This window comes from Sinohyriopsis cumingii, chromosome 4, assembly GCF_028554795.1.
Source record: "Sinohyriopsis cumingii isolate HCF-2022 chromosome 4, ASM2855479v2, whole genome shotgun sequence".
NCBI lineage: Eukaryota > Metazoa > Mollusca > Bivalvia > Unionida > Unionidae > Sinohyriopsis > Sinohyriopsis cumingii.
Window position 1 is genome coordinate 10,815,702 of NC_142964.1, and position 12,651 is coordinate 10,828,352.

General features: G+C 33.9%; 1 pseudogene; it reads right to left on the reverse strand.

Annotated features, from left to right (window-relative positions):
- Positions 1 to 1,039: 1,039 nt before the first annotated feature.
- On the reverse strand, positions 1,040 to 3,792 carry LOC149800621 (uncharacterized; annotated as a pseudogene).
- Between the last annotated feature and the right edge of the window lie 8,859 nt (positions 3,793 to 12,651).

The window sequence follows — 12,651 nt, forward strand, 5'->3', positions numbered from 1 at the left end:
CAGTAACTCGGAAACACTGGTGTCCTCTGCGCGCGCTCGCACGCGCGCGTACACACACACACACACACAGAATGCGCATGACTGCATAATAATATCACATTTCGTTTATACTAATTTTCATCAATTCTTGAGAAAAACTGAATCGGGTAAACTCAAAAAAACTTTTGCATGAAAGGCAAAATAATGCAAACCTTAATTTCATCCACTAATAATCGCCTGATAATAATCACGCAGCCGAATGATCATAGGTTGTGAATAATATCAGCATCTTTTTATTGGATGTAAGGTATTATAATGAATGGTGTTAAGGTACGAAGGTGACATCAAATTTGATAAACTCAGCACCGTATGCTCCGCAATGGCTTGTCAAAACTGAGCAAGATATCTCTTCCAGTCTCCCTACTGCCAGGTTGTATCCCCATGAGGTAGGAAACAGAGTACAGCTTCGTTGGTGGAGAACGACTTGTCACAGTCTGATCAGCGAAATAGTTTTTAATGTTGGCAAGTCCTGCATCAATAACACAAGGTGTATGACCAGGTATCTACATCATGGTAGTGAGAGGGCATAACTCTTCATAGACTGTATCCAATCACAAACGTTTTTTTTTTTAAATACCTGCAATGAATGCATTTTAGCTCGTAATGAGACATGGATACATTTTTAAAAAATTAAACATTGTATCATACGAAGGCATTCTATTACGAAATGGTCCTAAACTTCACGTGTACAAATGAATTTAATCTTCTATTTAGATATGGCTTAATATTATACAATTTATAAAGAAAATATCCAAAGGCGTGCTATTGTGTGGATGTATGTGAAAGTGGAAAAATATTTATGGGTTGTTCATTAAAATAAATAAAAATAAAAATTTCATTTCTTAACATAACTCTTTAATATTATCATCGTCATCCGCATCATAATAAACAGCCAATTTTTGATCTTTAGGTAAATATTTTCAGTGACTGGTTTGTTACAGTAACAAATACCTAATTTAACACAAATACACGACAGTTATCTGAATGTATAGAATAGTTTTTATTTTACCCCGAGGACATGCCGTCGTAGAGCCCAGTTCACTGATGAGATGATGGCGTTGGGGCCATATGTCACAGTACCGTCAGGGCCAATTGTATCTCCCTCATCCATCAGAAAGTTCAACTGACTTGTTTCCCCGTCGATGCAAAAGCCGTAAAGTGGCAAAATACATCGCACATATCGGCCGCGTTAGAAGGAGAATGGAGATATTTTGTGAAAAATCAAGAGTATAGTGGACAAACTTCACTGTAATATTTTCTGCTTTCGCTGGCAAATCGCACACAAACTCTACAGACTTCTCTTTCTTTCCTCGCAGACTCTATATGCCTCTGCATTTTTACAGACGCTTCTAACTTGTTATCTCCCGCATGTGCGTCAATGATTTCCTTCCTGGTAATTTCGCACCTCGAACATGCGACTTCTTTAGGTGCTGATTCCTTTATGGGACTCAATCAAGCATTCCAGATGATGACATAATAAGTGTGCTTCACATTTCTTCGATAGGTTACGTTAAAGCTGGCAACAGAGTGTTTACAAACATCTCGGTGATATTTGCAGCTAAATAAATTGATGGTTCATTGTTTTGTCCCTATGGTGCAGCTGGCAGAGGCATACCAAGATTTGATATGTACATCACCATATATCTCACATTGGAAAAATGGGGTGCTAATGGAGATTTCTTGCCCTTATTTCTGTTTTATTAGATTTTATTTAAAGCATATCTTCATATGTGGAATACAAATATTAACATTCGCCTGCAAATTTTCTTTCCGACGAACTTGCACTTGTATCGAAATCTTCTCCTTTTTCACTGGCGGGTCTTTTCTAAATCAGTGACGTTAGACAATGCATCCGTTATGTACAGTTTTTTCTTAATCTTTGTCATTTCTCTCATGTTTAGGGCGTGGTCATAAATTACATTTTGATTGGCGCTACAATTTTCTCGCAATTGCAATCCTTTCTGATATAATCACCCACCGTCTTTAAAATGACCCCTTTTATTTCGATGTCCTCCAGTTCATTGTTTGATTCTTCATCCTCAGGTTTAAACGCATCCATATTATCAATAAATGTTCTTGCCCTTTCCTATAGGTCTATCGTATTATATGTGTCGGCATCGTCGTCCGATCCTTGCGAGGGACAATGGGATGTGAATGCTGGAATCCTACCAAAGTGTTCCGCAAATATATCTTCCATATCCTAGTGGTTCGAGCGTCCGCCTCGGATGCGGGAGGTCGCGGGTTCGAACCCCGGCCCAGTCATACCAAAGACTTATAAAAATTGTACTAACGGCTGCCTCGCTAGACGATGAGCATTAAGAGGTTAGTGTTAGGACTGGTTGGCCTGGTGTCAGGATAATGTGACTCGGTGGGACATAATGCTACATGTCTGCAGCATGATGCCTCAGTGCTAGACATTACTATAAACTGCCACACTGCAGACATCGTGGCGATATGACTGAAAAAGTGTTAAAACTACGTTCAAAATCCAAACCACACATCACACACACGAAACCTTAAAATCACTTTAAACTACACACACAGAAAGGACATATTCAAGGGTCATGAAATAGTTTTCGCTATATTACAAAGTTATTTTATTTGGTAATAGTAAAATCTATTTTGAAATTATGAATTTTTCTTACAAGGAGATCCAGCAGTCCTAAACTGCCCTCAGGCAGAAACAAAATTGATGACAATCCCATTCTTCGAGAGGAAGTTGAGAATGCAGTTAGGTTGCTAAAGAAAGGAGAGTCAGCTGGCATTGACAACATACTAGCAGAGCTCATTCAAGCTAGAGGAAGAACGATAGTCACAGTCCTAAGAACACTATGCTACAAGATATGGCAGGCATGAGAATGGCCCACCACATGGAGTCAGTTTTGGTCATCGTGCTTAACAAGAAAGGAAACCTCCAGCTATGCCAAAACCATAGAACCGTCAGTTTAATCATCCACCCAAGCTAAGTCATGCTGAAGATTATTCTCAGACTGAAGCCTCAAGCAGAGAACTTTTTGCTGAAGAGAAGGCAGGCTTTCGAGCAGAAAGGAGCACCACAGACTACTTTGTAGGAAATGCCTTCAGCTTGCGAAAAATCTGTACCATGTCTTTACAGATTTCAAAAAGCATTTGATAGGTATGGTGTACGAAATAATGGGCAACTATGAGGAAGTACAGCATCAACTCAAACATGGTGCGGGCTGTTGAGCAACTCTATGACATAGACACCAGTGTTGTCCTCATCAATGGCAGCAGAGGAGATTGGCTCCCAGCAATAGCTGGAGTCAGACAGGAATGTATACTGTCACCTACACTCTTTCGTATTTACCTGAAAAGGATAATGGAAGATACCTTGCAAGACCACGAAGGCATTTATCAGCATCGGAAGAAGAACATACACCAACCTTCGCTTCGCAGATGATATTGATGGCTTAGCAGGAGATAAAAATGAACTGACTGATTTGGTTGAGCGCTTCGACACAACCTCCACACCATGCGGTATTGAGATTAGCGCCGAAAATAACCTAAACTGATATAAAACACACCAACGGCATCAGTGCAGAAAATAAAGGTCAGTGGCCAGAAGCTGGAAACAGTCACAAGCTTCAAGTACTTGGGATCAATTATCACAGATAAGAGCTTCAAACCAGAATTACTTCGCATGATTTCCCAGACAACAGCAGCAATAACAAGGTTGGAGCCAATATGGATTGGTTCTAAAATAAAGCTGATGCGCTCAGCTGTCATATCCATTTTTCTGTATGCTTGTGAAACATTGATGCTCACATCAGAACTACAAAGCAGGATTCAAACCTGAGAAATGAGACGCTATCACAAAATTTTGGGCATCTCATATATTGACCATGTAACGAATACAGAGGTCTACAACAAGTCCAACGAGTCATCGGACCGTATAAAGACCTCTTGAACACTGTGATAAAAACTCAAACTAAGTGGTATGGTCAAGTCGCAAGATCATCTGGACTTGCAAAACGAATATTGCAAGGCGCCGTTAGAGGGTGCGAAGGAGAGGCAGACAAAAGAAGAGGTGGGAAGACTACATTAAAGAGTGGACAGGCATGGGGTTTGGAGATTCCTAAAGGGCAGTAGAAAACGGAAAGATGGAAACAATTGGTTTTGAATTCATCTGTGGTGTCCCAACAACCTCTTGGGTTATGGGATTCATGATGATGATGATGATGATGTATTTAGTGTTCAAGAACAATACAGCGTTTTCTGAAGAATGAAAGACAAAACTTAAGAAACACAACAAAACAACAACAAGAAAATCGGAAAAAGCACACATCCCACTCAAAAAATAGAGAGAAGCGAACAAAGCAAAATAAACTGTGTCACACCAGGAAATGCATTTTGTGTGAAGCCAACATTTGACTATAGGTTGTAATAGAATATATCGAATTGGTAAATTACATAGGAATCATTGGTTACACTTCAACAAAACTAGAGGATAGGAGTTAAAATGTAATAATAATAATAATAATAATAATAATAATAATAATAATAATACATATCACATTAAGGTATTTAGTGTAATAAAAGGCCATGCGTGTAGTGCGTACTTATTTGTGTCGCTGAATTAGGACTATAAAGCAAATGAAATTAGGGACCCTTAACAAAACATTATAGCTTTTTGCCGTTACATAAACCATGGTGTATGTATAATGCCAAAACTTGAAGGCATTATCAGTAGCTGATAAAGTGAATAATTTTACAGCAACAAAATCAAATCTTGGCGCTTATTAGTATTGCCATCGAGCATAAACTCTATTGACCTTACACACACTGACATGCGATGTCCGTTATTAGTTTTTAAAAAAAGAAGTAAAAATAAATTTCAAAATCTGCTTCAATGTCGTCAGACAGGCTTATCGAGATTGATAAAAAAATATTTCTTCAATATGAAAGATTATCCCGCTATCAGGATTCTGGCGATCAGCACGTTACACAATAATAAAAGCGATATTAATATATTTCATTAATGAGGTTAACACAGATGTACGAAAAAGAGCATATAACTAGATTCGATTTAATTAAAAAAGTGAAAAACTACATTAATAATAATATTGCCAGACCCCTCTCTATAGACCTAAAGACACCCCGTACGTCATATATATATATATATATATATATATATATATATATATATATATATATATATATATATATATATATATATATATATATATATATATATATGAATCCTTGATAATAGTAGGCAGAACAAATATTTTAATACAAAGAGAATTTTTAATTCGTACTCTACGGAGATTCGAACCTAGGTCAGCAGGTAAACGGCACCATCGCCTTGCCTGCACACACGAGTCCATATTCCCTCACGACTAAGAAAACGTCACCAAAAAATGCCGTTTACCCGCGGACCTGGGTTCGAATCTCCGTAGAGTTCGAATTAAAAATTCTCTAACCTGTATGATAGTATTATTTGTATTAAAATATTTATTCTGCCTACTATTATCAAGCATTCTTCTATGAGAATCCAGCGATAGCACTTTCCGTTCTGTCGGGTGCATATTTATAATTCTCTCTCTCTCTCTCTCTCTCTCTCTCTCTCTCTCTCTCTATATATATATATATATATATATATATATATATATATATATATATATATATATATATATATATATATATATATATATATATATATATATATATATATATATATATATATATATATATATATATATATATGTATGTATATGAAGAAAAAAAATTCTGAACAATGCTTTAGTTACTGTTACTGGTTTATGCAATAGTGCATACGAGTAGATCGTGACTACGTTGAACACGATTCTTCTTCTAATACCGAAAATGACACATTCCACTCTCATATCTGCATCTGAAGAAGTGTCTGCAATATGTACAGTTATGCTTCGTAACGATGTGAAATAAACATGTGAAAGATGTACATTTTGGGTTGAGTAAGGATCGAAAACTAACCAGTATATTCGAGCAATCGAACGGTTAAAGACATAACTGGCGCCAGAATCGATATATATCATTCGATAATAATTCAGAAGCACTAGTTACATTTTATTGATGGTTCGCAGTATTAGCTTGCTGTTAATCAAAATGTAAATCATTTCTCTAGGGACAGATAGTGACATATTATGTGAAGGTTTTAACGCTGTTTGACAGCATATGATGCATAGCGGCCAGTATATCTGGTGGAGGAACAACCCGGGAAGAATCGCCGACCGAAATGAAGCTAGGAGGAGCTTTCTCACATACCCACATTGACCGAACCGAGACTTGAGGTGTTCGTAATACGTGAAGTAAAGCGTTTTAGACCACTCGCGCCTTATAATGGTAGAATGGAATATGATTTATCAATATGACCACAAATGAAGAACATTATTCTTGGCCTCGAGTCAGTAGCTATCAAAGAGCAATCCCCGACAAAACTATATTGTTCTCTCTTTACACATTCTATTATATCAATTGATATCTCCAAGATATATATATGTTTCGTTTTAAAAAAGGGATATTAATATAAACATTGGCACGCATAACCGAAAGTCTTAACAGCTAATATGAAAACATATATATTTATAACGTAAGAAATAGATAAGTTCCACAGTCAACGATTGCATATACATTTACAAATCCACTTGCCCGACTCTCAGCACAAGCTCAAAATTTGCTTCTGACAAGCTCAGATTTGAAAGACACTTGAACATGAGCAAGTGCAAAATATTGAGAGACGGATAGAAGACACAATAAATTTTATTTATTATCGGTAGACTGGGATATACAATTTATGGTTACACCAATGTACCCCCCCCCCCAAAAAAAAACAAAAAACAACAACAAAAAACAAATAGAAGCCCTCCAAAAAACAGATGGCAATATGGCTCATCTGTTTGTTGACCGATGGAAACTAGTCAACAGCAATATCAGTCAAGTTGAAGCCAACTAGTGGAAACAACAACGAAACAACAAACATTTTCAAACTTTTTTTCCAGCAAAAAAAAGTCATGAAATTTTTTTTAACATCGAGGTTTCTCGTCTTTATTGTTAATCATGTCTCTGTTTTGTGTTTGCCTTTGATGATAGTCTCAGAGCTATAAATATATATAAAGAATAATGACTTACTGATATTTGTGTGTAGTCGTGCATATGTATTTGTTTTAAATTCTAATGATTGATCATATGTTTACTGCTCCATTTGTTGGCAGATTGGACTCGAGTGAGATGTAGTGCTATGGGGTAATGGGTTTAGTACAGAGCAATGCGTCACGTGTCGTGGATATCAGATTGATGAACTCTATTCAGGCAAATGTAATTCATTGTAGAAAGGCATTGGTCATGGTTTGAAACGTCATTTTGTACTATTTCAACAGCTATAATGAGTACTATTCTGGTAACTTAGAAGCTTTGTGATTCTTAATTTGGAATGGTCGCTTTATTTAACAGATCGGTATAACTGACTATTCCATAATGAACCATCTAAAAGTTACTCTGCAGAAAATATACATTTTCATATAATTTACTCAGACATTAATTTTGGGCATACATTTCTGTTTTATTTAATTTATACAGACTTCTTACTTTTGGGCATTACTTTCTGTTTTCATATAATATATACAGAAACATTACTTTTAGGCAGGGGAAACGTTCCGATATTACTTAATGTCTATAACAAAGTTTTATTTCATATAGATGTATGCCTATGAATAGATCAAGATAAACGTGACCAATCGTAAGACCTTGTCTGAGTTGTGTTGAATATACATATTTAAAATTTATCAATGTCTATAAATAAATCAGGACAGTACTAGTGAGAAATAAAATACAAACAAAGGATATATGATACAGTTTTGCACACTGGAAAAGACATTTGATATGAGGCGCAGATTCATAATTATAAAAATCCAATATTAGCTTTAGTGGCGTTCAAATTGCTACATTTGATACACATTAAGCGACCAAATGGGTGAATAAGAAATTTATATTCATCTTCCTTTGTTTTTTAGAACCTCTAAGTTTGACTGCACTGGGTACTAAGAGCTTCGTATGAAATCAAAGTGATCAGTTATATGCATTTGGATATAACATTTGGATATAGCAGTTCTTCTTATTTCCAGTCAGTCAGTAGATCATGGTTCTACGTTTCCCCTCTTTTTGAAATATTGATTGTCGTCGCACGAAAAATGAAGAAAATAAACTCGCCGGAAGTTTATATTGATTTTACTAATTGCTTAATCAAATTATAAGATAATTATAATATGTAGTTGATAATGACTGGAAGCAAATACAAACCAACCTAGATAATTTACAAGTTTCTCCTTTTATGCTCAAAGGTTATGGCATATATATATATATATATATATATATATATATATATATATATATATATATATATATATATATATATATATATATATATATATATATATATATATATATATATATGTATATATATATGTATATATATATGTATATATATATATATGTATATATATATATATGTATATATATATATGTATATATGTATATATGTATGTATATATGTATGTATATATATATGTATATATATATATATATATATATATATATATATATATATATATATATATATATATATATATATATATATATATATATATAGTATATGTATATATATATGTATATATATATGTATATATATATGTATATATGTGTATATATATATATATATATATATATATATATATATATATATATATATATATATATATATATATATATATATATATATATATATATATATATATATATATATATATATATATATATATATATACATATATACATACACACACACACCCCTTAAAATAACATTGCTTTTAAAGTGTTGGTATAAAGCAATTTCATGTACCAATACTGTTGGTAAATCAAATGGAGATCCACCCATTAATACGCAAGGCAATATATATCATGTCAATTATATGAAATGTTGTTTTAGATAAGCAACTCTTTGTTGCGCAACATTTGTCGACAGACTTCATACCAGTATTTTATAGGCAGTAATACTATGGGCTTAGTGAAATAGGCAATTCCATGTATTCCGATAATGCTTCCTGATCAGGTTTTGAACCAGCCAGAAATAGCATATCGGACGTACGATTTTGGGAATTTAGTTACCATTAGCGGTTATATATCACAGTCTGTCGCCATTCAGCATACTCTGTTCTCCAAGTACCTACTAACACACACAAACTTAAATTATATGATATTACAATGTTTTATTTCCAAATTCCCATAAATCGTATTAATTTGAATCTCTATGTACGAATTCTGTTAGCCGCATATCCCTAAGGAAATTAAAATGTGCAATCTGTAATCAGCACTTTAGGCTTAAATTTTTCATCGTGTTATTCTCAAAAGTTCTCATAGAAACTGCTTCCAAGAAGTCTGAGACTGTTTATGATACGTGATTCCGATATAATTCATTGATATTGAATCCTTTCAAAAGAATACGTGCGTTTTACGTATTGTTCTGTAACACATAAATCTAATATAATACTTCTTACTTATTGTCTTCTGATTGTTAATTTATCCCTTGCGGTACGTTGCCGCGGTTACAAAATTACTCTGTAAATGGATTTTGAACAAATTTAATAGTAGTATGAACACCAAAGAAAAGCGAGAGCCATAAATGTTGAACAAAGTCGGATTTACCATGGAGTTATTATGTTGATGTAATTTCTTATCATGAGGGAATGGACGTTTTCCATTAACATTTCTGTTCTTTCTTCAGTCCGTGCGAGTTAATCAAGGTGGAACAACGGGTTAATTTTAGTTTTACCTTTCTTGATATGAGAAATATTTTACAAATAGTTGCATCAGCTCTCTTTCACATTTGAATGGGACCCCGAGTGGCCGAGTGGTCTAACGCGCTCTCCGATACGGATCACTGCCATCTCACCTCTGTCTGCGTGGGTTCGAGTCTCGGATTCAGCCAATGTGGGTATGTGAGAAAGCTTGCCAGTAGCTTCTCGTGGGTCGGTGGTTCTTTCCGGGGTTTTCCCGGGTTCTTCCTCCACCATTAATACTGGCCGCCATGTATAGCCTATTGTGTGCTGAAAAATGGCCTTAAACCCTACTACAACAACAACGATCACATTTGAATTATTTCCATAGGTTAAATCAATGCATGCATTTTGTAGAATAGAAGTCTTTCCTTGAAACAAGGAATGCGTATTTGAAGATTCTCCGATTACAATTCACACAGAAATGTATTGTTCTGACAAGAAAGAAAATGAAATCCAGTAGACATTTGCCACTCTGTTGTATAACACAATCACCACTTCCATTAGCTCTTACTAGTTTGGGTTTCTATTCATATAATTTCTGCCAAGCAGGATTGTTTGTCAATAATGTACATTGTACAACATTCAGTCTTTAATAGTAATTTACAATGGAAACATTCTACCATAATCCAAGTTGGACAAGTAAAGCAGTTTGCGGAAACGCTATGCACTCTTTTCTATTGTGCACCGTGTGTAACACTACTGAGACACGCTTAGTTACCCATTTCACTCGGCCATGCATAATTAGAAATTGCGTATAAATCTACGTTGATTAATTGAATAATTGACGGTTAATATATAAGCACATAAATAACTACATACATTGAGAAATACAAGAGTGTACTATAATGTGAGTAAAGTTGTACAATAATAGAATTTTGTGACTATGTTATTGATACTTTGGTATTATAATGCAATTTTGTGACCACTGTATGAATAACTTTGGAATTATTATGGAATTATATGACAATTGTATCGATGCTTTTGTATTATAATGGAATTTTGTGACTATTGAATGGATACTATGGTATTATAATATAATTTTGTGACACTTGTATGGATACTTTGGGATTATAATGGAAATTTTGGTGATTATTGTATGGATACCATGGTATTGTAATGGAATGTTGTGACAACTGTATGGATACTTTTGTATTATAATGGAATTTTGTGATCACTCTTTTTGATACTTTGGTATTATAATGGAAGTTTGTGTCTACTCTATGGATACTTTAGTATTAGAATGGAATTTTGTGACTATTATATGGATACTTTGGTATTATAATGGAATGTTGTGTCTACTGTATGGATACTTTAGCATTAGAATGGAATTATGTGACTTACGTATGGATACTTTGGTATTATAATGGAATTTTGTGACACTTGCATGGATACCTTGGTATCATAATGGAATTTTGTTACTATTATATGGATACCTTGGTATTATAATGGAAGTTTGTGTCTACTGTATGGACACTTAAGTATTAGAATGGATCTTTGTGACTATTGTATGGACACTTTGGTATTATAATTTTGTTACTATTGTATGGATACTTTGGTATTATAATATAATTTTGTAACTATCGTATGGATACTTTGGTATTATTATAATGTCATTTTGTGTCTACTGTATGGATACTTTAGCATTAGAATGGAATTATGTGACTTACGTATGGATATTTTGGTATTATAATGTAATTTTGTGACAATTGTATGGATACTTTGTATTATAATGTAATGTTCTGACTATTGAATGGATACTATGGTATTATAATATAATTTTGCAACACTTGTATGGATACTTTGGGATTATAATGGAAATTTTGGTGATTATTGTATGGATATTATGGTATTGTAATGGAATGTTGTGACTACTGTATGGATACTTTTGTATCATAATGGAATTTTGTGACCACCCTTTTTGATACTTTGGTATTATAATGGAATTTTGTTACTATTATATGGATACTTTGGTATTATAATGGAAGTTTGTGTCTACTGTATGGATACTTTAGTATTAGAATGGAACTTGTGACTATTGTATAGATCCTTTGGTATTATAATTTTATAACTACTGTATGGATACTTTAGTATTATAATGGAAGTTTGTGACTATTGTACGGATACTTTAGTATTAGAATGTAATTGTTTGACTTTTGTATGGATACTTTGGTATTATAATGGAAGTTTGTGACTACTGTATGGATACTTTAGTATTAGAATGGAAGTTTGTGACCACTGTAATGATACGTTGGTATTATAATGGAATTTAATGACTTCTGTATGCATACGTTTGGTATTACAATGGAATTTTGTGACCACTTTGCAACTAGTGTGTTAATATTTTGTGATCCCATATATAGGCAATTAGAGGCCATCAGATACCTCTTGAGACCAAAGCAGGGATAATTATGGTTTATCTAAGACGTTTTGTGATCAGTGTTATGTGGGCCATTATGGATCATCTGTGGCCGATGCATGGACAATGTGGGACTTTCACTGACTCCTTGTAAACATTCTACAAAGAATTAAGGTATATTATGGATAGCTTGTGACCATGGTTTATACAACTGTGGACTACTGAGGACCTTTTGTGAACAATGTAAAGACAATCATGCGGTATAGCTAAAGTAAATACACGAGTCCTATCCGCGGTTATGACAGTATCTTTTGTGAATAATACTTGTTTGATTGAAATGTATAATAAATTATAAATTAAACACTGAATTTGACTAAACGGTAATAAAGAATAAACACATCGGTTTAATGAATGACATCAAAT